Source organism: Acyrthosiphon pisum, chromosome A1, assembly GCF_005508785.2.
Source record: "Acyrthosiphon pisum isolate AL4f chromosome A1, pea_aphid_22Mar2018_4r6ur, whole genome shotgun sequence".
NCBI lineage: Eukaryota > Metazoa > Arthropoda > Insecta > Hemiptera > Aphididae > Acyrthosiphon > Acyrthosiphon pisum.
Genome location: NC_042494.1, coordinates 50,030,795 through 50,058,573, shown reverse-complemented (window position 1 = coordinate 50,058,573; position 27,779 = coordinate 50,030,795). Strand labels below are relative to the sequence as shown.

The 27,779-nt window shown below is 30.4% G+C and overlaps 1 protein-coding gene across 4 annotated transcripts in view; it reads right to left on the bottom strand.

Moving 5' to 3' along the window:
- The window catches only part of LOC100574733 (cardioacceleratory peptide receptor), a 241,635-nt gene that overhangs the window by 154,477 nt on the left and 59,379 nt on the right, over positions 1 to 27,779 (bottom strand). For all 4 annotated transcript variants that reach the window (XM_003245049.4, XM_008185673.3, XM_008185672.3 and 1 more), the window contains one exon: positions 7,514 to 7,573. The gene's annotated coding sequence lies outside the window, so the exon portion shown is untranslated. The remainder of the gene's footprint in view (positions 1 to 7,513; positions 7,574 to 27,779) is intronic.

Genomic DNA, 27,779 nt, shown 5'->3' with positions numbered 1-27,779 from the left:
CCACGATGACGATAATATAATAAAACATTTTCGACCATCGCATTATTCGAAACTAGGTCGTCGACGAGGCATTGGGTGGGCAAAAGGTCGTGGGGTTTGTGATGTGGACTCTGAAGCTGCGATCGGTACCACCGCTGCTGCAAAAGTCAAACAGCTTTTGTTTATATTACACTGAGTTTATATCATATATATACATCATAATGTCATATACTCATAGAGTAATATATAATATTATGGTATAGGACGAGAGACTAGGTCGTCGAATATTAATTACATTAAACCATTATAATATGGCGTATTGTTCTTTTTATACCTATAGTTTTATATCTAGTTTATACCTATACGTCTCGTTTATACGCGTTGTCCGGTGGCACTGCGGCCAGTGACGGACTGTTGTCGTCCAACGATTTTTCAAGTATGCGCCGTCCTACTTAAAGGATGGAGGTTGCGATCTATAAACACGTATATGGTTTATGGTATATTATGGCATAACAATGACATATAGGTACCCAAAATATACGGTCGACTGAAAGGACAAAACGTAATGGGACGAGAGGCGTACGACGGACCCGATGTGTCATATTGTGCGTATATTGTGCATGTGCACGTGGCGCTGCCCGCGATGAGATGATAAATTGTGTTTTTTAGAAATCCATCTGTCATATGTTGAGTTTCAGGTAAAAAATCCAACGTCCCCGTCAACGATTCGGTCGCATGTTTCATAGTCATCAGCAAATATAATATTATAGTTACACCAGTTTCGATCAAATTAATCGACGACAAATGCGCGACGATTTCGAAGAATAATGAAACCATACACGACATTTTTACTCAGCGAAATTGTTTTGCGGTTGTTTTCCACTGTCCATTCATTTCAAAATACAACACAGTAATATTATAGAACTCTTGTACACGGAAAATTATAATTAATATTTCAAGTAAAAAATATGACCAATCCAAATGTGTATGCAGTGCTGCAGTTTTGTCAGTTTTTTACAGTGTTAGGTATATATTACATGGGCATAGACGGAAATTTCATTAGTTTTTTTTTGTGTAGGGGCAAAGAAGATAAACCAAAGTAGATAGATGACCCGCAGATGTATCGAGAATTTTAATATACATAGGGTTTGAAAAAATCACATCGTTTATTACGAAAAATACGAAGGTTTTGTGAATTTGTGATTACTTTCATCTTCTGTAACGACCGTAAATAAATTATGTTGTAAGGAGTTTTTGCTCGTCTATACACATTACACTTTATGGGTAACCCACAAACGTGTCGATTTTACTATTCAATTGAATTTATAAACCCCGTTTTGAATGATTCACAAAGACGTAAACATCAAAGAACCATCAACAGCAATTTATAAATCCCACAGCTATTTACATATATATTTATATATACACCTAGCTGAACCTAATATAGAACATCAACAAAAACACTCACTTATGCTCCAACTACGCAGCAATAGTAAACAAGTAACAACCACACGTAGATCACTTACTTACCATAATATATATTATACCTACATAATATATTATAATATCGTCGTTTGAGCTTTAAACCTTTCACACGCAAACGCCTGTTTTCGTGTCATGACAAAATATATATCATTATGTAATTTTTTAGTACACACATTTGTAATAAAAAAATAAATATTTATTTATTTTGAAACGAATTCTTATGAAGTATAAAATATAATTAAAACTCGAGTAAGTGTTTAGTCAACCGTGATACATATTTGATATTATAGTCATTAAGAACTATTTATCGAAATGGTTTTTTTTTCTAGTTTAGTTTAATCATTAATGCTAAACGGTGTTATTGAATTATTAATATATTTGGTGTTTTGTCCGAAACGCATAATGTAGGTATAAACCGCAATACCAGTCTTTTCACACTTTTTGTCGTTTTATACTTATTGAAACTATTGTCTTTTTATTAAATAGAAAGACGAAATTATAGAAGCTTTTATTGAATTCAAAACATTTCGTGTTTTGTTTAAAACGAATAAAGTACCTATATTTGACAGCCATTACGATAATTTCATAGAAGACACAATGAAATAATATACTGAAAGCTTTTCTTTAGGTAAATACGAAAACATGACATAAAAAAAAGAATCGAATGTTTTTACCATTTTATATACCACGCACTTACGTCACATGTTTTTAAATTACAATCGATTTAAAGTTGATTTTTTTTAAATTAAATTATCTTCATCAGATCGTTCGTCTTCATTTGCAACTGAAAATGTTTTTTATTTTAATCGTATTTTTCAGTTATTTCAGATTCAGTCTTATTTGAAAACCATTTTTCAAATACCCAATTACAAATAGGTCTAATCGTAAATTAATAATATATTGTAAGTATAAAAACAAAAACTCAGAGATAGTAATTCTAGTACGAGATTACACTCAATTTGCTTCGCTTACTAACTCTACGTTGCAGTAACCAGGTATTATATAAGTCTCGTGAGAATTTAGTTTAGAATTGGTTACACTAGCGGGTATTATAAAGGTTTATATTGTCATTTAAAATTGGAAAACAATTAATCTTCAGTTTGTAAACAGTTCTTAACAAAATTAGGCTAAGTTTGTTATGCGAAACTCCACGACATCTATAATACTATTCTATTTTTGAAAAATAATTTCCTCTAAGATGGAATTTTATTAAATAAATATATTCTTATTTATTGTCCCGCGACCGTAGCTATAGTCCATAAACGGGTTTTTACCAATAACAAAATATAACACTTTAGGACAATTAAAAAACAGTTAACACCTGAATTTTTTTTTAACTCTCAGCCATGACATAGATAGGTCACACACTCACGTTAGACACTCCAATAGTTCATATTATATTATTGTATGAACTATTGAACTCACAATCCGTAATAAAAATAAATTTTAACAATAATTAAAAAATAAATGTTTGTGTATTATAATCATAATTTACAATTATATAACTGATAATAAACATAATAATTATGTAAATAGGTATTTGGTATTCACAAGTTATACCATACCTAGTAATTTATAATTCTGTAATTTATTAATTATTATTAAAATATTAATGAATTATTCATACACTTTGTATATAGTAGATAAATAAAGCTTTGAGGGTATGAAACTATGGTTATTAGTTTAGTACTATTACATTCATAGATAATATAATTTAATTTTATAGACATAACATAATATTATTATTATATATTTAACAGAAGTTATGTATGAAACACTAATTGTATTAAAATTATACTGGATTCAACTGTTTGAAACAAATTTAAACTTGTACACGATTAATATATGATAATTGATAAGTTATAATTTACAAATAATTTTATCATTAAGTCTAAACTTCAAACCATACAAAAATTTATCGTGACTAAATACACTAAAAATTGATTTTAAGTGAATATCATAAATTATAAATTAATTATAATACCTAAGTGTATAACAAATATTAGGAACACGAGTAATATAATTGTAACAAAACTACATTGAATGCACAGTATCTTAAGAATTTATTTATCTTGTAATTGAGTTAACGAATATAGTGGTTATCAAGAGGACAGCTTAATATATTTAACAGGGACCAAAGGTTATCCCGAAAAGAAATTAAATTAAATTCCACCCGTATTTTTCCATTTTATTGGGATGTTTAGGGATTAATTTGATTTTTTTTTTTTGTGATTAAATATCAAAAAAAAAAAAATCCCATGATATTGTGGAACATAATATTATTATAATATATACAAAAAAAAGGGATGGTTTTTTATTCGAGCTCAGTAATACTCCAACAACAAAAAAATTAAAAAATTAAATAGGCATTATATGTTGATGTCGTGCAGGAGTTATAAGACGTATAAACTATAAATGTTATGCATGTACATAAAAAAAAGATTAACGGGCGTACGTTTTTTGTTTAATGATATCCGCTCTATGAATTACTCATATTAAAATTAATAAAACGCATATCTATAATATTATAATATATTAATATAATGATATTACGGTACACGTTATTTCCTCGAATTTGTGCTACGTAATATTTGCCATTGAATAATTGGACGTTTGTAGGTTTCCTGGATTATCAAAATAAATTAGGACAAGCGTTGATTATGCATTATACGCATGGTGAGTGTCGCGGAGGGTGAGCATACAGCGGCGGCGGTGCGGTAACAACCCTTAATGTGCTATAAGCGCTTTTGCGGAGAGTGGTAACAGAATATAGGTTTAATGGTATCATTTGAATAATAATGGCAGTTTATGTTTTTTAAACGATTTTTAAGTCATGGTTCGAAACTCACGCGCATACAACAAATTATAATAATAAACGCCAAAAGCTTTTACTAGTAGTTTCAGTGTGGTATACGCGTTGTAAATAACGTACATAACTTAATACTCGCGCGCCAGTGTGTGTGTCTATTATATTTATGCACCACGTCTCTATCGTACCGCGAAAATGTTGTTGTCTATTCAGAATATGTATTGACAACCGCCGTGAAAATGCAAATTATTAAATAATTTTCTTAGATAATATTTTAGATACTGTTACAGACGATTTAAATATTATAGGTATAATTTACAATACTTTTTAACTACGCATCGAAGTAGAATGAACAATAAACGGTTTATTGGGCACACGTAATTTGTATTATATGATTATAACAGTGCCTGTATGATAATATTATGGATTTAACGATAAAACATATTCTTTTTCCGCATATAAATATGTATAACGTGTATATATGAATGTGATTGTACAAAATGCGTAGGTAACAGCATATTTAGATATTATAATATCCAATGTTAAATACTGGCGTATACACCACACAGATACGATTTTAATATCATTATTGCGGCACAAGTCAAGTCAATAATTATAATTTATGAGATACACCCAATTGGTTTAGATGAAAATATGACTTTTAAAATTTTACTACCTTTTTCCCATCAATAAATAAATAAAAGTCATAAAACAGGTTTATTTTGTTTGAGTTGAACATAATATATAGCGTACACGTGCCAATAATTATATGTGCGTCCAATACAAACAAATTTCGGTTTACTTTAGAATTGTTTTGATTATATATCGCTCTGACCACCCACACGTCAATACATTTTCACAAAAAAACAAACATAATAATAATGGTAATTTCAATAATGTCAGTATTATGTGAATTTGTTATCAATCTTTTATTTTGTATAGAATACCGATTCGAATATATTTATTCCAATTATAATTCGTACTTAAATAAAAGCATTAAAATTGTATATTTAACATTTGTCATTCAATATTATACATTTTAATCTTTGATTATCCTAACCCTTTTATTAAATTTGTAGCTAAATATAATGTCTAACATATTAAATATTTTATGCAGGCAAATGTATTATTTTTAGTTATTATGAATGTGTTATAAAAGAACTTATTCAGTACTTATTCTATACAAAAACATTTCGTGTTTAAAAGCTAATGTATAGATATTTTGAAAATAGCTATTAACTTTGAGGTAAAATATTTAATTTTTTTTAATTTGGGTGAAGAATTTTTATACCAAATGTTTTATTAACTTGGTTCCGAAAAAGAAACATGCTAATAATTTGTATGTAATACAACATACATGTTTCTTAATTTATTACATAAACTAGGTACAGTACATACAATACACTATACCTACTTACAGATATTTTCTTGTCAAGTTTATAATACATACCTAGTTTTTAAAAAAAATATTATATTATTATTACCAGCTACTACTTTTAAAGTTTTAACTTAATTTTTCAATGATAATTTTACATTTGTAAGTATATTATTTTTTTACTTAATCAGATTATTTTTGGTAAGAATTTCGAGCCCGTAGCTCACTATTTGAAATCGATTAAAGTTTGGAGTGGAGTTAGGTAATATTGACCAACATTTCGTGTAGTAGCCCAGTGCTGAGTTGTGCCGCTGAATATTACATTCCAATAGGCATATGTTGTTATAATAATAATAACAATACAATATTGTCGTGGCCTTTCGATAATATTATAAACATATATATTGGGAGGCCGTGGAGATGTTTAAATATGACACGGGAGGAGGTTTTCGTGAGCGCGGTAGGTCGCGTATATAATCTCCGGAGTGAATTTAGACAGTGGAAAATCAAACGCCGTTTCGAATATAATATAATAATATTATAATATAATAGGTACAATATAATAATATTATAATGTGAGTATTATAGAAAATATACCTATTATACTCATATTATACACACGGGCTCGTTTCAGGTCATCTGTCGTGGGTGGTATACCTAACCTATATATGCCTGTGTACCGTGCCGTGTGATTATTTAATATAATACCTATATCGTCGTGGTACTTAAATACTCTACTCCGGTGTGGCTCATTAAAACGGTGTGTGTGTGTGTGTGTGTGTGTGTGTGTGTGTGTGTGTGTGTGTGTGTGTGTATGTGTGTGTGTGTCGAGTAGATCTGAACGCAACCGCAGGCGCTGTTTGCCGCCGCCATCAATCCGTGGCGCGTTAAATCGATTCCCGCAGTAATAGTTTTTAATTATATACGTGTCAATTTCGGATTTTCATTCGAAACGACGTGTCCTTAACGCTTCCGTGACGTGTCATACACGCCGGTATCGTCTACTAGTACTAGCATAATTTATTATTATATTATTATTATTATTTCTAAGATAATAATATTATAGTGCGAAATTACGAGCGCGTACTAAGGATCGGGTCATTTATTCGTGCAGATTAACACTATACGGATGTTTCATGTACATTTTTTACACACCCCCCCCCCCCTCACATTATCAGCTCAAAAAGACGCGTACGCCGACATTATTTGTGACCTACGACCATTAACAACAAAAAACTGATAGTAATTTTGTATTAGTATCATATACATTAGACCGAACTACAAGACTATAATGTACTCACGAAAACATGCAGTGCACTTACATCGTACATATTATTATGTTCACTTATTATAATATATATGAACAGCGGACGCGGGACGAACAACATAATTAAACCAGTTACGCGCTAGAAGTTATTTTAATTTAAATTTCTTCATTTAAAATAAATCAAGAATTCGCTCTGTATCTAAAATTTAAAAGACAAAATCAAATTTAAAACTTTTCTCGTGTAAAATAATAATTATATTTTTTCCACAAATATTAATACCTACGGAATTAAAACAGTTCAGAACACTGTTTTAATTGGATAAATCATCGTTTTCGTCTACAAGTTTGTTTAATTTATATTAGACTACCTAATATGGTTGTTCCTAAACAAACGAACATTAAAAATGAAATCATCAAATAATGTAATGATAACTAATTTATTTTCAACTTATTATAATTTATAATGTAAACTGTTATTGACTGGGTAGTGGCCAGTGGGCGAGTGTCCAATATGGACTAGATAGCTCAAGACACGAAAAATATTTATACATCTACAAGAGTAGCATTTATTATTAAACAGTTTTTTAGAATATCTTACCGTTATTTTTTCACTGGTTTTCGGGATTTGCACCTTCGAAATCTCAAGCGACAAGACTCTCTGGAAAAACAAACAAAACAATAAATTGAATACGACGATCCAAGTCATAAGAATACACAACTACTAGGTAAATATAATATACAAATTGAATATTATACCTATATTATATGTGACTTAAAAACGAATAATATATTATAGGAATAGTTAATAGGGAATCAATAACAGCGTTATAGTATTATACACACAGAAATTATTCTTATAACACTCATTACCTATATCTGTTTGTATTTATATAATTTAAAATACTTAGAACATTACATTATTTTTTAATAACGATTAATGATTATTGATTACCTATCGTCAAATAAATAGGTTTTTGGTTTATGATTTTGTATGAGAAAGTTTGGCTGATATTTTTAAGTCATGCAACACAATTTCACGTGTATACGCAGCCGCTTCACCCTTTTCAACCATATACCTTAGATGCACATAATATTATATTATTAATGTTGATAAAAAAAAAAAAAAACAATTTATTCAATATTTTATATTTTATAATACCTATATGTGTCAAGATTTTCTTATAAATTATGCTTCAGAATACAAAAACATGCGTTGTTTAAAACAATTACGTTTTATACACGAAGTATATTTTATAAGTTGCAAGAGTCCCTGGATTGAGACACAATTAGTTCGAGCGGTGGCGTATTATATTATGTAATACAATAATGGACTACGTGGCGGATGAGCCTTTGGCTAGTTGATCTGTTGCTTATGTTGTGCGTGCTGTGCTCGAAAGGTAAACATATTACATAAGTCTTTTCGAGACTGAGACCTGCAGCTTACCATTGGACGTGCGTTATTAAATTATAGCCTCCTCGAGTCTTGTTGTACGACCCTTTACGCGCTTGTAGATATATAACCTAAGTTGTAAACAAATATTAAATATTTTATACTTTCTGTGTACAATGGTATTGTATTACATATAGTATACATATTTTGTGTATTATTGTTTCCGTCGCCGCTTTGCCTGCCCCCCTCCCCCGAAATCTAAAACTTAAAGCTATTACGTCATGGAAAGTTATATTATTTTCAACTGAAAACATGCCGAGGTATATTTTCAAGAAGCACAATAATTCGCATCATTTTACACACACGGCCACATGGGCACACGATATAATATATTTACACGCGTGCTCTTATAATAATAATAATGTGTATAACTCGGTATGTACACAGTCGAGAATGTACCTATCGTGTTTTATTTTTGTTCATTAAAACGACCCAAATTTTTTATTGGTATTTTATTTTTCGATAGGTACTCTATTACATTCATTAACTCATATATAATAAATATGTATTATTTTTCTCCCGAGTGGTGTTAGGTGCACTGGGATAATTAATTCATAGTTACTCTTCACCAACAGATATAATATAATATAATATATGTGTGTATATATATGTATAAGTAGTTGTACCAGTTTTTATAAACGTTATTTAATTTATAGCGTTTTATAAACGTATACATTATAATATTTATATGTATATATATAAATATATAATATATATTATGATACCACTGACAAAATAATATTATGTTCCTCTGGCTACCCAAGTTTTGGTTGAATCACTGTGTTTTATTCTTGATTAAAAATATATAGGCAATAATTATTATATTTATTACTTTCTAGATGGCCCTGTAGTAACAATCGCCTTTCAGATATAATATATTATGTACGCCTAAAGATTTTCTGATTATTTTAGATATAGCTATGGGTACCTACCTACCTATAGTATACATTTTGACACACAGTTTCACACACACGACGCATCGTTTTTATACGTATATCATATTACACGAGCCTTGTTACCTTCACGGTTCTGTTTTAGCTGTAGCGAGGTAGGCACAATAGATTAGTTTCATAATAATATTATAGTCTCAATAATATGATTAATAATGATGATGGTGTTAAGACTTAACGCGTTAACCGTAATGTCTTTGTTATTAAATAAGACAAATAGCCGATCAGTAATATTATATGTTATAGTACAGAGATTTATAGAGATTATAATATTTTAAAGATCTAATGTTGCGATTATTCTACATCATTATTGTACGGTGTATTGCAGTACACTGGCGTGGCGTCCCGTTATAGGTACATTTAATAAAATCGGTTGTCTTTTTTTTGTTTCTTTTACAGTTACCGTATACCATAATCATGCAATAATATTATATTGGATGTTATACAATTATACGTAGGGAATCGTATACGTCATTCACTGCAAATACTAAATACACCATTGATTAATAGACAGTGCCAAATTAAATTCGACATATATTATCAAACGCAGAGCACACCCGTCGCCCACGTTAAACGCGCATTACCCACAACATTCGTGTGTATACGTATTACATCGCTGGCAGATTACAATCGATAATTCATTTGTAAGATTATAAACATATATTTCAGACAAAATTAACACCGCCGCAACGCCTGTTCGACGAATAATAATATATACGCAGTGACTATAAAATATATATATATATATATTATATATCATATAGTGTTAACGTTATATTCACGTACATCAATAATTATTGGCATCGCAGAACATAATATTATGTTGTACACAACAGTATGAGCGTACACGTACTTACACCCCAAGACACGGATGTACAAATACTATTAATATTTTAACATTTTGTCATGTATGTCCGTCGCGTCGTTTAAGACCGATAAGCAATAATCATGGAGATTCGTGTAGGTGTCGTGGTGTATTCGCAGTGTTTATGGAATCTTGAAACGATGGGGTGAACGTAACAGTGAAATACGTGTAATATTCATGAGCGTAATTCGTTCCAAGATTATTATCAAGAGAATCAGCTGAATAATTTAGGGCCGATCGCCACCCCCATTGAAAAAAAAATAAGCCCCTATTTACGTGCCTGAAGAGAACACACAATTGTGTGATTACCACTGCACGCAATTGCATGGTGAAAACTGCTGAAAACAAATTTGCTATGTTGTACATTTGTAAGATGGAGACGACATAATAATATAATATGCTAGTGTGCCGTCATCTTGAGGTTAAGGGCTAAGGAACGGGACACATGATTGAGGATAGACTAGCGTAAAATTTAAATTATGATTTGTAAAAAAAAAATGTATAGATGTGCACGTCAACTTTTTTTTAAATAAGGTATATAAGACGAAATGTTTCCAGAAAATTAGATAGGTGGATAATAGGTAGGTACTTTGAACATAATGTATAATATATTTAATATTATGTATATTATTTAACCATTATTCACATTATTGTATAATACATTAATATGCATATTCGACGGTAACCTGCAAGCTTCATGTAATTTTTTTCACATTAAATAACCAATTACAATATAATATCATATTATTACGAACCGCGATTTTATCATTCCTTTTTTAACGTCCTACTTTTTAGGGTTCTATACAGTAAAACGGTACCCTATTACTAAGGCTCCGCTGTCTGTCCGTCCATCCGTCTGTCACCAGGCTGCATGAACCATGAAAGTTAGAAAATTGAAATTTTCACAGATTATGTATTTCTATTGCCGCTATAACAACAGATACTAAAGATCATAGAATATATAATATAAGCAGTGCTGCCAACACGTTTATGAACGGAAACCTTTGTGCGCGAGTCCAACTTTGGCTGGTTTTTTTTTTTTAAATGACAACGTAACTTATTGAAATTTTTCGATTTTAAAATGTTAACTACGTCTATCATGTATCTGTATCATGATATCTGTATCATGTATCAACTGACCATCGTTTAACATTATGAAGATATATTTTTGATTCTTGGTGGAAATATTGAATTGTTAAGAATATAATATAGTTGTGCCTTATGCGCATTCAATATTGTCATAAAATATTATGATTTCGATACCTATCTACAGTCTATGTATACTATAATCACATATTATTTCCTATATACTATTAATTTTTAAGCGTATTGTTTTCTAGTATAAAAAATAGTAACACAAAAATGTAGTGCTTCGGGTGTTTCCAATTCGTTAAAACGTTCTTTATTCTCCTCACCCCCCCCCCTCACCGTAAACACCAGAAGGTGGAATTCATTCGAATATACACCGTGCTAGCTGATTCCGACAAAAACGATAGTATTATAACGCCGTACAACAGACACTATGAGGAAGGAAAAAAACAAACCCCCGAGGCAGCTTTACGGTTAATGCCGTTTTCCTTATTAAATTTCCTTCATTCCACACCATATATCACCGTTGTAGTCTGCGTTATTTTACACGGCTAATGATCAACTTACGGGCGCGCAAAAGCCCGGTGGGTGCGATACGCATGGCCACATTCAAATGGGTGTGCGCCATTTGTTGATCTACATCCGCGAAACGACGTGACCCACGTAAACGAATTTAGATTTCGAGTGCTGCAGACGCGGGCGCGGCCTTTAATCAAAACCGCCCGTCGCTCGTTACGATTAGGGTAGGAAGACGTTCTTATTGCACGATTTCGTGTTATCGTTTTAGGAAGGACGTACCTAGGCATTGTTTATGTTTGTCGCGTACCTTGTGAACTATTATGATTATTATCATCACAATAATTACTATTTCATCACTCGCCGCCGCCGCTCGGGAAAATTCGAAATGCACGAAATGTGACGATATTGCGAACCGCTGACGAATAACGTCGGGGAAAACTCCGGGTCGAGTAAGAATTCTATAGATATACGCGACGCGTTGGGCCGAGACCCTTAAAGATTTGTGCCGGTAATCCGCAATCGAGTTTGTGTAATTAGAAAACCGTATAACCGTCCGGGACGATAAAATCAAACGGCAATTATTCAGCAGTTTTAGAGCCAAACAAAACGTATAAAACATTATAACTTTTAATTATTTTTACTCTGGATTACTCGCACTCTGCACAGTAATCTGGATTTCAAAACTTAAACGCCATACTGCAGTGCGATCTGTATAAAAGTTAATTGGGTTGATTAATAAAAATAAATATTTATAAAAAATATCGTTATATATTATAATATATAGGACATATTATGTAACTGCAGAACACTAATGCTTATGCAAACAATTGGGAGATATATACATAATATTATAATCGATGTGCCAATACGCAAATTCAATCGTTCATGCTCTGCGAGTAAACAAATTAACCATAATGTGTATGATATGTGCATAATATTATTATAATGTATGCGATGTATCGGATCCGTGTGCGTATACGTTATGGATATAATACAAGCGGACAAATCTAGTTCACATAAGTAGTTCAATAATTATTATCCGATAAATAATCGAATTCAAACTCGTTTATTTGCGCATTCGTACTCGTACGATGTTTGTACAACGATAATAACATATTATATACCTACGCGTATTCTGATTTCCGAGCATATAAATATTATTATAATATAATAAATTGCACCTAAACGACGACGATATTAATACAATGTTTAGTCGAATAATTCGACGTGTCAAAAATTAAATTGGTCCAGTAGGAAGTGAGTACAACAAGAGTATAATAGGTATAACGTAACTCTTTATAGATATTTGCGAGTACACCGCGAGGAAACTTGAACTTTTACAGAGTTCGTGTTATTTGGTAGGTACCTACCTGTATAGCGGAAGAAGAAAATATTTATAAATAAAATAAATAACACCGATGGTGTAGAAAAATCCGCCTTTGGAAATCCGATGATTACTGGTCATGTGGTGAGTGCTCGGGGCGATTATTTTCGTTGCGCAATATATAATTATCAACTCTGTCCGTGTCAGTTTTTGTGGAGTCCGTTTGCAGTGTTATATACATTTCCACCGTTATTATTATTACAGAGCAACGGCGGCGGTTTGAGAGGAGAGTACACGCGCATTAGTGTCGTGAATGTAATACACATACCTACCTATAATACATATATTTTTGATTTAACTAAATTATAAATGTTTGTTTTCGTGTTACTTAAAAATCCAATCATTAATTTACATGATGTACACACATTTATAGCTATATATGAATTATTTTAAAAGATAAGGCCGTTGAAAGCTCATAAGTCAAACGCAAAAAAAACCTCACTTGATGAAAAAAATGGAATGGATCATTACTCATATTATATATTATTTGGTTTATTTGATAAAATTGTAAATGCAAAAAAAGGTAATTTGGTTAAGTGGTACATGAACACTTCAAATGTGGTACACGGATATAAAAATATTGAGATCTGCTATAAATCCGTTTAATTAAATTCGTATAAATTCGAAAAAATCTATTTTTGAACCAATGATACATATTTGATACGTAAACACGATTCTATTGTTTATAATATGAAATATAGGGTAATAGATAATACTTGTGATTATCATAAACGTATTAAACAGATATGCGTCGAAAAATAAATTATCGGAAATCCTGTTTTACAGTCCTATATTATGTACCCATTTTTTTAAAATTTCATATGGCATTATGTTCCCATAAAAATAGGTTACAATTGTATTATTAGCAATATACCAATATCTAGTGAATATTAATACATTTAATTAAATTCGTAAAATCACAACATAACGGGTAAATAATAGGATAATACTCGTGATTATCACAAAATATATTATGTTAAACACATATTGTGTATATTGAAAAATTAAAATAATATATAATAATATGATGAAACTATACAGAAATATAATTTTAAATTTACAACGTATAATTTCAATCAATAATAATACGATGTGGTAATATATTTTACCTAATAAACTTTTATTACCAATAAATATTCAATCTTCAAAGGGTAGCTATAATAAAATTGGCAATATACCTAATGATAATATTCCTATACATTTATTATAATATTAATTTATTTTTATATTCGGTAAAAGGCTTCAGCTGATAACTGTACAGACTGCAGAGGTTTTTGGCCTACCTACTAAAACTTACTATTTAGAAGGGAAAAAAGGTATTACGATCGTTTAGTATGTTAGGTATTATACAGCAATGTTGCTGTTTTAATTGTTATTCATTATAATGTAATAACTAATATTATTACAATTCACACTGCAGAAATGTATATTTCAACCGACAAAAGAACACCCGACTTTGCACACACACTGCCTAATAACGGATTATACTGTTTTTCGAAGTTCTATGTATCTTCACTGCGATAGCGTGTACGCACGTGATACAAGTATGCAGCGATCGGTATAAGGTATACCACTCGACGTTTGCAACTTTACCGCCACAATATGTCCACATATCCACACGAATACATGACATGCACAACAGGTAGGTTACCAGGTATACCTACATTATTATGTGTATTATCTATGTACAATACACGATACGCGTGCAAGCAAGTCACATTGTTATAGTCAATTATTTATCGTTTATAAAAATGTATGTTGCGAGAATGTATAAATATATTATTACAATATACACGTACGTTATATTCATAATATATAAATATATATATATTATATTATAGGTGGTTTTACGCACACTATAGAGACACGTTTGTAAGCCGATTTGTCAAAAGCGTCGGTTACCACTATTATATAGGTACCTGCGTAATATAATATATTTTTACCACGGCGATGATACTATTTTACTGCAGCAGAGGTGCCTATACTTGTTTATACCTTCTCGTGAGTCACGAGTGAATTGTTCAAAAATCTGCTAGTCGCGTCGTTTATGCACACGCGCGCTCGAGTCATTCCATATATTTTATATATATATATTACCTGTACAAGTTGTAATACTACAGTAATGATGCAGCAACAGTGATTATAATATTATTATTATACTCGCTGCATAGTTTATTATGCCAATGTAGTATTCTATGCACGGAACCCATCGCGTGTTATTCGAAAACGGGCTTAACGTTTTTGTCACGCAGGTCGTCGTTTTGGGCGTCTCTCGAAATATTATGTGCGAGTATAATACAATATAATAATGTAAGATACGATTACAATAACCGACACCTCTATTGCAGCGGTCGATTATATTATTACTATAATATTATAATATTATTATATTACACAACCGGCGAACAATAATAATAAACGATGATGATTATAAAATATACGAGGTGCCCTGTAAGTCGCGATCGCGTGGTCCATACACCTCGGCCGGCCAATCAAACAGTTCCTACACGTGTAAGCAGCTAAAATATCACCTACACATTATAATATATACCACGAAGACGTATAATACATTATGTACATAGATAAAACGGTGTTGTATGTATATACGCGAAAACGCGTTACTGGTCTAATGAAGTTATATTATTATTACGGCGATTGAGCGGAATGACGTCTTGAACGCGTACCCATAATACATGATAATATTATGTACTTAACTATTATTATTATTATTATTATTATTATTATCATCATTACTATATACAGCGGCATACTTTTCGTCCGATCCTAAACGGAGATTTAATCGTTCGAAACACTGCGCTGTATGACGTCCTCGGTGCCTATATAATATAATGCGGACGTCGGACACTATGTATAGTATATTATTGTACTACAACACAACAGATCACCGGAGATATCACCACGACCTAGTACCTACTATAATAGTAAAACGTATGCTCGGCACTTTTCTGCACCCTCAACTCCGCGATAATAATAGCTGTATAATATATGAACATTCAGGTGAACATTATACAACTATTATTTTGTACAATAACTACTGTTGTCGATCGTCGGTCGAGTTCCGCACAACGTGTGTGCCGACACACACGACCGACCGACTTGAAGTGTAACAGCTCACAGCGCAAATTTACGACCAATAACACGTATTCAATTGGCATTTGAAAAGTTATAATATTTATCCACCACCTGTAGAACTTGTACATTTAATTATTGAAATTGTGAATTCGTTTTCCTTAATAAGTATTAGTAATATATTTTTTCCTTAGTATCACGCGTCTTCCTATAATATATTACTGCGAAATCTTCTATTGAGTATTAGTTAACGATTACTCCCCTCCCCTTCCACCTCACCAGAATTGGCAACTTTTTTGTTAGAACGAATTCGCCAGCTATCATTAAATTGAAATCAATGAGAATGGCAGCTTTAATTCTTAAATAGACTTAAAGTTTAATGCAAGGTTGACTGTTTGGACTAATTGTTTCGTAAATTTCAAAAAGCCAAGACTTATCAACGAGTAATACAATGTCGATTGTTTATCGCGGAACGACATAGGCTTATATATAAATGGTACCTATAGATAAAACTGTATAAGGCAGGTTAACGAATGACCGGAAAATTCCGGAAGTACACTACCCTATAACCCCCTCCCTCCGGAATAACGACAACCGATGGTTAATATTTAATCATAAGAATATAATATTATGATTTAAAGATTTTTTTATAATATTAAAAAATATAAAGCAAAATCATCTGTACAATACTGTGGTGGTATAAGATAATAGTGATTTTAATGAATAGTTGTAATTCGCGAGTGGAGAAGGAATCACCTATTGGTATAATTACAATTTACAATAATACCTAGGTACTATAATTTAAATATTTTTCACAATATTTTTTGCACGAATTTTTACATATCGATATTTATATTCTACACACTGAATAAAATATTAAGTTTTGAGTCATAATAAGTAATATTATCATTATCAATTGATCAAAATATGTAAATGGAAAATAACTGTACCTACGTGGCTACGTATTTTACAGGTGCGCTATTGCTTAATAATTATTATTTCTATTTACTTTTAAAATTGAATACATTCATTATTTAATTATTTTTTTAACACTTGCAATGGACCGCTGTTTTATTTTAATTTAGTGTATAATGTAAATAATATACCTATTTTAGTATTTTACATTCGTGTAATTATAGTTATTCTGTGCGTAAACCAACATAAATTAATAAAACAATAAATTATCCTCCTTCTTGTTCCATGGAATAGTTCGCAGAACACTCAAAAGAAATTGGCCCAGACATCTACTCAAATAATAAATAATTATAAATTCCTTTAGTCTTCCGAGTGGTTTCCCAATTCCCATTAACGCATATACCTAAATTATACGAGTTATTTGTTAATAATTAAATATGAAGCGACACAGTATATCCATGTAATTTTCACAAAGTTTCATAGTATTACTCATTTACATTTTAATATCAAAGAAAATATTCAACCAGTATTATGGTCATCGATAAAATTGGTTTATAACAAAAAATTATATTCAAATGTTTCACGATATGAAAACAATATATAATACAGTATTATGCTAGATGCGCGTGATCAGTATAATCGTTATGGTATAATGAACAACGCATCATCGTATCCAGATTTATTATTGTATGTACCAAAACCTATTCAGTGAATATTGTTGAAATATATATAACTTATAAAACGCCTAGCTACTATAGTACTATAATAGGTAGGTACTCATCTAAAATAATATGTTTTGCGTAATTACTTTGAAGTATTAGTGCACGTCGGATAATAATATGATCGCAATGAGTTATTCTATTGACGAAAACAACGGTAATCGTTGAAAAAACCAAATCGACTAAGGGCCAGTTGCACCGTCTGCGGTTAAACTTCGATTAAGCTTAATCAACTGATAACAGATATTTAACCGGGCAAATTCGGCCGATTAAACTCCGGTTAACTTTATTCAGAGACGGTGCAACTGGTCCTAAATCCTATATACTGTTTTTAATAGCAGCGCGAGGTTGTTACAAATTATAATTTATTATGGTATTTTAGTACATAGGACAGGCGTGGATACAAGATGGGGCTATGGGGGCTCCTCAGCTGCCTCACTTAGGCCTTAAGTACATAACATATTTCAAATATTACCTTAGTTATCAGCAGGGTTGGGATTTTATACCATTTGCATATTTCTTATGAAATGCTTAAAAAATAGCAGAGTAAGCTAAAAATGTGTTTCGTGATACATAGAACTCAAATTAACAATTTTATTTTGCTTTTTTTGGTCTTTTTGAGATTTTTTTGCATTTTTACCTGGTTTGAATTAAAATCGGTCATATCTTGTGAAATTATATTTTAGTAAACGTGTTTTTAGATTTTTGTCAATCGTATTATTGCGATAATTTCGTATTAGGTATTTAGGTATTTAGGTATTTGGTTCTAACTTCTAATTTTTGTTATCTGCTGATTTTGTTGGGTTTTTTTGTTGATTTCTACTGCGATTATTAATCGCCGATTATCAACGAACGAGCGTTAATACGTTGTATAGTCAATTAATTTGGATTCTAATCAGAGTGACTAAATTATTTCAAATCTTAAGTTACTACCTATAATAATTTGTAAGTGATTAAAAAATTATTAATACATTTCCTTTTTTTGCATATTTTGTTGTTTTTATTGCATATTTAGCGATATTTAAGGTAATACTATAATAGCGCATATTTGTGCAATTTTAAGTGCTATAAAATCCCAACCCTGGTTATCAGTTTATTAACTATAGTAACTATAGAAAAGATTAAAAAGGTTACAAGAGCAATACCATACTTACAACATATTATATTATATTGATATTGACATTTAAGAGTGATTGATACTCGAACATATTTTCATCTACATCCCCCCATTCTTTTTTAATTTCTAAATCCACGAATGGTACCTACATAATTATATAAAACTAAAAAGTAAATTTAACACATACACGTATATGGTATTAAAAACGTTTATGTGAAATTACTAAAAATAATACATTTTATACCCCTATAAATACAATATATACTATAATACTATGATATAATATTAACAATACACAACATACCTACCTATTCAGGTTCAAAAATTTACAATAATTTATATTATCTAAATAATTTAATATTCATTAAAATTTAAAACCATCAAACATCGTATTTTGATCCCTTATATATTTTACGTTTTATATATTGGTACAATTAGTCAATAAATTATATTCGCCGAGTTTTCAATAATAATACAGCTATAATATTGTATAATCGCTTTCATACATTTTACATATTTGTACATTTTGAGTACAATTAGATACAATATTATTTTGAGTCCATCATATTTTGCCTCTAATTTTAACGATGATTTTTTTTCTGTATACTCTCTTGATTATCAAACGTAATAGATATAGCCTTAAGGTGCCATTAGTCATATAATATTAACTGATTTACTCGTACAATTTTTGTCATATTATTCTGCTCCACAATGTTTATAAATTATGTTATAGGGCTCACGTGCGTACATTGAATTGATGAATAAATAAATAAATATAATTAAAATTGTTAATTATAGAATAGGAGACAAGTACTTCAAATTTTAATCATCCGTTAATTTTTTTTACATCATTAACAGTTTATTGTACTTATACATTGTATGGATTGTAATTTTTGATGAATAAACCCAATTAAAAAAAAAAAAAATCAAAGTTTGTTAAAAATCAAATGCATTATGCGTATAAATAAATTACATTACAAAAATTATAAAGAATTAATTTACCCCAGTTATTAATATCAACATTAATTACGGTCAATGAATGTAGTTATTTTATCATGATAGGCTTATTTATGTCAAGATATATTATAAACATTTTGATTTATTATTTGTATAATTATATGCAACTCGTAATTCGTATAATATTATCACAATATTATTGTTTTTAAATCTAACGTATTTACGGTATAATACATTTGTCAGATTTTCTACAATTCTACTGGACGTAAGCTTTTTTAAAATCTGCATTATGTCGTTAGATCGTTTAAAGGTTTAAAATGAAATGTTTGTGTTCTAGATATTTTAATTAGATATATCTGAATAACTAATAATAAATGTAAATGTCTATGCATTTTTCAACTGAAAAGTTTTCATTATTGCCGCAAACCTGTACTATGTACCTATATATTATTTCTTTGCCACAAACAAATTGAAAAAAAATAACACATTTAAATAATTGAACACATTTATCCTAATTATTCAATTCCAAATTATTTAGATGCATACTTTGAAAATTATTCGCCATAAAATGGTTTAGACAATTTACGGACGGCGTTAAATTTTTATTAAAATAATTTTATGAAAAACAAAATACTTTTATTCAAAACTCCCGTTAAATGTTTTCTATACTATGCTCCTAAATAATTGTATACCATTAACCTTGATCAGACAATTTGTTACACAATATGAGTATACGACCAGTTTTATTTTATTTCCGAGACAAATAAATAAATTGTTCTTATGACAATAAATAGTCACCATTACTTGCTATTAGAGTTAAAAAATAATTTGAAAATGGATACCGTAATATCATATTAATATATGGTGTCATCGATTGCTGTCTCCGCAATCATACGCTCCATTTTCACTGTACAACAATAAAATTATTAGGAGAGAGAGTTGTAACATAATAATAATATATAAAAGTACATACCCTCCTCACCACAACCTAGAAAATAGTTTGGGGGCGCCACTATCTGACATATCACGTATATATCATGTTATATTTATACTAACTCGTTCGCCATTTTCAATTTTACACCCGCTATAGTTACATAGAATACGACTATAACACTCAGTATATTATATATTATACGAACTAAAACGAATGGTTCCACTGCCGGACCCTGCAACAAACACTCGTAGGTGTAGGTTCCCGGTAGCCGCAGAATAATATTCGCCAAAGGAGCCTGGTGTGGCTCGGTGGTTGGTCTTAGTCACTATAACGTGTTCTGAGTTCAAGCATCGTTAGTTCCCAGATGGGTGACCACCCAGATTTTTAGTGACGAATCCTCAACCCACATACACGTGTCCTTCAACCAACCGTTATCCCCCCTGCTACAAAATGCTAATTTTTCGGCCGTATTTGCCGATGCCTAAGATCAATAAAAAAAATAAAAAATAAATATTCGCAAAGTTTATATTATGGACTTGCGTCCAAATATTGTATGTAGTCGACAACACAAAATGGGCTTGTGTAATTCCCGACAGCGTCCACGTGATAATTAAGCTTTCGTATACGGAAGATTTATGTAGGTAAAACCCTATAAAAACCATCTTAGTACTATACTTAATATGACGCACTGCCGTCAACCACCGTTTGTATATAATTTGCGCAGGTCATGTGCACTGTACCCCGAGTACGAGGAAATTGAACGTGAAACATGACTCGTTACATTTTCTCTTTGAAGTTAAAACCCGAAGCATATTATATAGGCGGTATTGCGGTAATAACGTCATATTATATAATATATAAAGTGCCACGTATAAAGCCTATAACGTTCTACTTAGATAAGTACCTACCTAATTGTACCCATTCGTTTATAGACTGAGCGGGCATGCGCTGCAGTTCAAAATTCACTTGCAAATTTATGAGCCATTTGATTTTATATAATACAAAATGCCAAAATAAAAGGTGAATGTCGTTTTTATAAGTAAAATCTATCATATAAAATATGATTATTCCTGTAGAGTATACTCAATCAACGATAATCCCTTGTCACGAGCTGATAATAATAGGTCTTCGACTTGGGTATCACGTTTGACCGTGAGTTGAATTTCCATTCCAATTTCGTCATTACTATATTATAATATATTACACGTTTAAAGCAGGGCTTGAAACCGTTTTCAAAACCGATTTCAGAAACCGTTATAAACCGTTTTAAAACCAAAACCGAAACCGTAATCAAAAACGAAACCGAAAAAAGTTGGATACCGGTATTAGAGTCAAAACTGAAACAGGAAAAATTTGAATACCAGTATTATAATTTAAAACCGAAACCGAAATAAATTGGATACCGGTATTAAATTCAAAATCGAAATCTGAAAAAATTCGAAACTGGTATGAAATTCAAAACCGAAATCTGAAAAAATTGGAAACCGTTGTTTTTTTTTTAACTGACGTGTTTTTAAATACGTAAATTCCATTAATACACATAATTAATAATCATAATAAAATTGAGATCATAATTAATTTTGTTGATAAACATTTCATTATTTGCAAAATTTTTAGTTGCTTTATAAATAGTAATGACATTAATTAAAGTTACCAGCAAATACTATAATATAGTAAATTGTATTATTATAATATATTATATGACAATTGAAAATACGGAACAAAGAATGATAATTGTATAGACGACATAGCCCCCTGAAAATACTTTAGAAACCGGTATACAAAACCAAAACTCCTTAATACCGGTATTGCTAACTTGAAACCGAAACATTTCGAAACCGGTATTCAAAACAGAAACCGAAACCGAAATTTCTTAATACCGGTATTGTTAAGTTGAAACCGAAATCGTAAAATTTCAAAACCGGTATTCAAAATCGAAACCGAAACCGAAATTTCACAATACTGGTATTGAAAAATTGAAACCAAAATCGAAAAAATTAAAAACCGGTATACAAAATCGAAACCGAAACCGAAATTATTTCAATCGGTTTCAAGCCCTGGACTTTAAAGGCACTAAAAATACTATAGGTTTTGTGAGAACATTTTTTAATGAGTTCAAATTAGTTCTCTCTACAAATTTTTATATTGTGCCTTTGTGCGGGGTTCCACATACCTACCTATAAAATGTATTTTGAAAAATGGTGCTATTGTATGGGATTCATTTACTTCTTGTGGAAGAAATACAATTGAAATAGGCTATAGCACGAATTCCTTAACTATGCAGCGTTAATTATAATTTATAAAAACTGATTATTCACATCGTAATTATTAAACAGTCATGAACAAGCTTGATTTGAGTATTTTAGTTAATAGAAGGCAAGTTGCTAATTTAATTTTAACTAAAGTAGATAGCAATATTGACTCTCCTGTACTACTTTCGATGATAAACTTTTAAACCCTCCCCTTATGCCAATCACATGTATCCATTTTCTATAACTAAATGTCATACCAATTATTTTGAGAAACAGCCTGTAATTAGAATGATATGCGTAGGTACGGGAAATAGTGATCCATCATCTTTTTAGTATTTGTTTTTTTTTCTAGGTAGGTAAGCATAATATTATAAATTATTAAATTATTAAATTAGTAGGTTGATTAGATTTCCAAGTAATTGGGATTTAGACAGTATTGTTATTTAAAATAAAATATAAAATTGCTCAATTATTGATTAAAATACTTAACAAAAAAAAATCCTTTATTTCAAACAACATTTATTATTTTAAAAATGATCTAAAATCTGTCTAATAAATACTGTTTCATAAATATGCTTAAAACCATCACAAAAACCGTAATTATAATAATTACTAATTAAATTATGTTAAATTTATATTAATATATTTATTATCAAACTATAATAATTGTTATATCGTTAAATTATAATATTGAAAATATATAACTATAATGACAAATATATATGACTGTTCTAGACTTAAATCATTTAAAATATTTTTGTCTGTATTGCATTTAAATCACATTACTGTTACTCATTATTATTATTTTATATATATTGTCAGTCAAACAGAAAATTAACATATTATTATTTTGATTTATGTATTAATATCATTACAATAATAATTATTATTAATATTATACTACTAACATTGATATCTTATAATTTATTGTAAATAATATAATGTAATAATATACATATTAAACTGTTCATAGTATAGAAGACTATATATCTAATTTCTTTAACAGCTATAATATAAGTTTTTGTATGATAGAAAAGGCTGAAATAATTTAAATTTTTTTAATATGCATTAAAATATGTAAATAATTCGAAAGTAACGAAAAATACAAAATAAAATGCTGCCTCCAAAGGACGAATAAATGTCCAAATCTAATTTTGATATTTTTAGAGAATGTTTAAAAATGTAAATAAGTTTCTTTGACACTAAATTATCCAATTTTAATAATCTAACAAATTATTTAAGTGTTCTTTTTTTTAACCAGTATAATATGACATATCCCAGGCTTTTAATTGTTATGATGATTTTAATTATGAACACTAAGGATTAATAGTAGGGTAAGTTGAAATGCTACGAATCAATTATATTTAATTAAAATGTAATTTGATTTTTTAAATTTATATATTAGCGAATAAGCTTCAGTTCACAATTCACATGGGCACCACGGTGTATTATGCTATTATGCTGTGCCTCACTGTTTTTGTCGTTTAGTGTATAAACACAATCAGATGTGTATACCTAGATATTTCCGGTAAAATGTCGAAGTGTTCTTTTGTCATCTCTCATTAGCGTTCTCCAAAAAAAAACTGAAAATGTTGGTCATCAGTTTGATTTTTAAACGCTTCATGCGACGGCGTGTGAGCAAAATCCTTTGGTACTATATCATAGTTACACTCACTCATATATATATGTAATTTAAGACACTTAAGTACATGATGTCCGTTAGCATAACGTGATTAATGATTACTAAACATATCCGTGATACGTATATTCGTAGGTAGGTACCTATATAATATGCGTAAAATACATATTACACAAATTGTATAGACTAGTTTCAAACAGGGCAGGTATATCCCATCACATAAACGATAACTATTATGGTATAGTAGCTGCTATATACATTATACCTAAACATGTACCTATAACCTATACGTATATACCCCCAATAACCATTCGACGATTAAGAATTACCTAAATGAGAAAATTATACACTTTTGTTTATTGGACGACATATAAGATATAACGCGAACTAGAAAATTAAGTAAACCATCAGTGTAGTATTTCGTCCTGTGCGACGATGCGGTATCGTTATTTTATAATATTCAATTTCCCCCCGATAAATGTATTATTATATTTACAAGTATATAATAATATTTTATACACGAGGTAAGCTACTCAACATGTAACATGATGTCCGTTTAATGGTTTAATGGATTAGCGAAAACGAGTTTTGAATTTTGAAAAAAGAAAAAAACACAACTCGCCGTGCTAAACGCTTGATAGTTATAACTAATAAGTACCTAACTAATAATATATTCGCGAGCACATTTCGCAGGAATGTGTAACCTAAGCTGATTTACGGGCGAATTATTGATACTTTTTAGGGCATCATAAAATTGAATGACTGTAGCATAATAACGTAACTATGTTTGACATAATGGTCGTCGGCGGCGGCGCAGGTGCCCAGTGATTATACCATTTTATTCGACCATATCGTTTGTTGTAATCTATTTATTACGGTTATTATTACTTACTATTTTTTTTTTTTGTTTTCCGTCCTGACCATTATACGCACTGTATATAATACGTATACGTATACAGCCGACAGCCGTCTTCCGTGCATCATATTCATATATATATATAGGACTACCTATATAGGAGGAGGAGAGTGTATAACATAATATAATATTCTGTGCGCGTCGCTGTCGTCTCCGGTAATAATTACCCAGGTAATTTATATGGCGCGCTGCAGCTCGTCCATGCAAAAAAAAAAAAAATTATGATAAATCGTTCATAAATTATTATATATTCGTACCGACACACAGGCACACGCACACACTTCACTATACATAGGTTTGGCGTTTTCTCAAAGCAGTCGGCAACGAAACGTGCGCGCGCGCGCCCGCGAAACTAGTTTTAATGATAATTCAATTACAGAGTTCCACCTTCGTCGCAGTCGCGATCAGATGGCCGTCCGATACGTATCAAACCGCAGCCACATGCGAATAATATTGTTATAATAGGTACCTACTCGGCGGCGTCCGATTGCCCACACGCGCATTGTGCCTACAATATTGTAATACCGATGACGGTCGGTGTAATATTATATTGTTTTACTCGAGATCTGACCGTCTGAAAAACTATGTTTTTGTGTTTCTACTGCAGTAGATACCTATACGCGTGTGATGCTCAATTTTAAATATTTATTGCGTACACGTACATAATAGGTATGTATAACACTAGAAATCAATACCAACACAGCATTGTATATTATAATATTGTACGCACATATTGGTATAATTCGTAAATCATAATATTATTATATTATTATAACGATACGGCTCGGTGGACGGGACGTCCGAATTAAAATATTTTGTTTAATAATTATTGAGTTTTGTCCCGCGTGTGATCGAGTAAAAAATAATAACATCGCCAAACTACAGACTGCAGGAGAGGTATAATAATACCTATTACGGCGATAACGTATTATAAACGCAATCTGTGTGTGACTGCTTAACGTTGATGGTAACTCGATTTTCGGAATTTACGTTGGATTTGGTTTTTTTAAACGTTAAAAATGGTAATGTCGAGTATAAATAATAAACGTCGATTCCTTATGTCGATTTTTTATTTCTATTTCCTCGTTGTAAAAGCTTATTGAATATTAAACTGTTTGGTACGAAAAAAACGTTCGGACCACCAACGTCACATTAAAATATTTAAAAAGTAGCCATGTTGATTACGAGAAACGCGTAGGTAATTTGATAAATTATAAAAACAAAATAAATAAACATTGTTTCAAATAATTGGTTTTTGAATCATGATTATTCGTCAATCATAGAGTTACTCTGAATAACTCATGAAAAAGAAAATATGAAAACTAATATAATTTACGTACCAACGTAAAAAATACGATTAGTCATTCTAAATAAAACGATAAAATTGTACTAATAAGGTCATTTATTCTAGTGACGTTCGTGTTTTCTTAGACAGGATATTTTTCTCCTATATTATATAATGTTTTAAATCGAGAAAAATGTTTTTTCACTCTTAAAGAAACTTTCTAATATATTTAGGAAAAAATATTACAATACAGGTTATAATATTATATGGTTACAAGTTTACAAATATAATGATTCTGGAAACAAAACAAAAAAATTAAATACATTTTATATATGTCTAAACGCACATGTACCTACTTAAAACCTGTTAACTAACAAATAACTTCATCCAAATATATTCCACTATATTAACGTGTTAAATATACTGCTTCCGAAAGGTTATGTTAATGTAATATTATAGGTAGGTCTAACGGCTCTAACGCGTAATTCGCCGAAAATATTCTACATAATATGAATAATCGAATGAGTGGGAAAACATGGTAAACGAGGTATTTTTTAATTTAAAGTAGCTCTTAAGTTTATATTTTGTAATTAATCTCAAATTATTTTTTAACTTCAGATGAATATTTCCACGTGAAATCGTACTACTCTTCGAATCACTTTAGATTAATGCATTTCTAAAACATAATGATTAAATGGGCGTTCCGACTAAAAAAAAATAATAATAACGTGAGATTATTAAGTATTCCTAACTATTATTTTTTGTAAAACATAAATGAGAGAT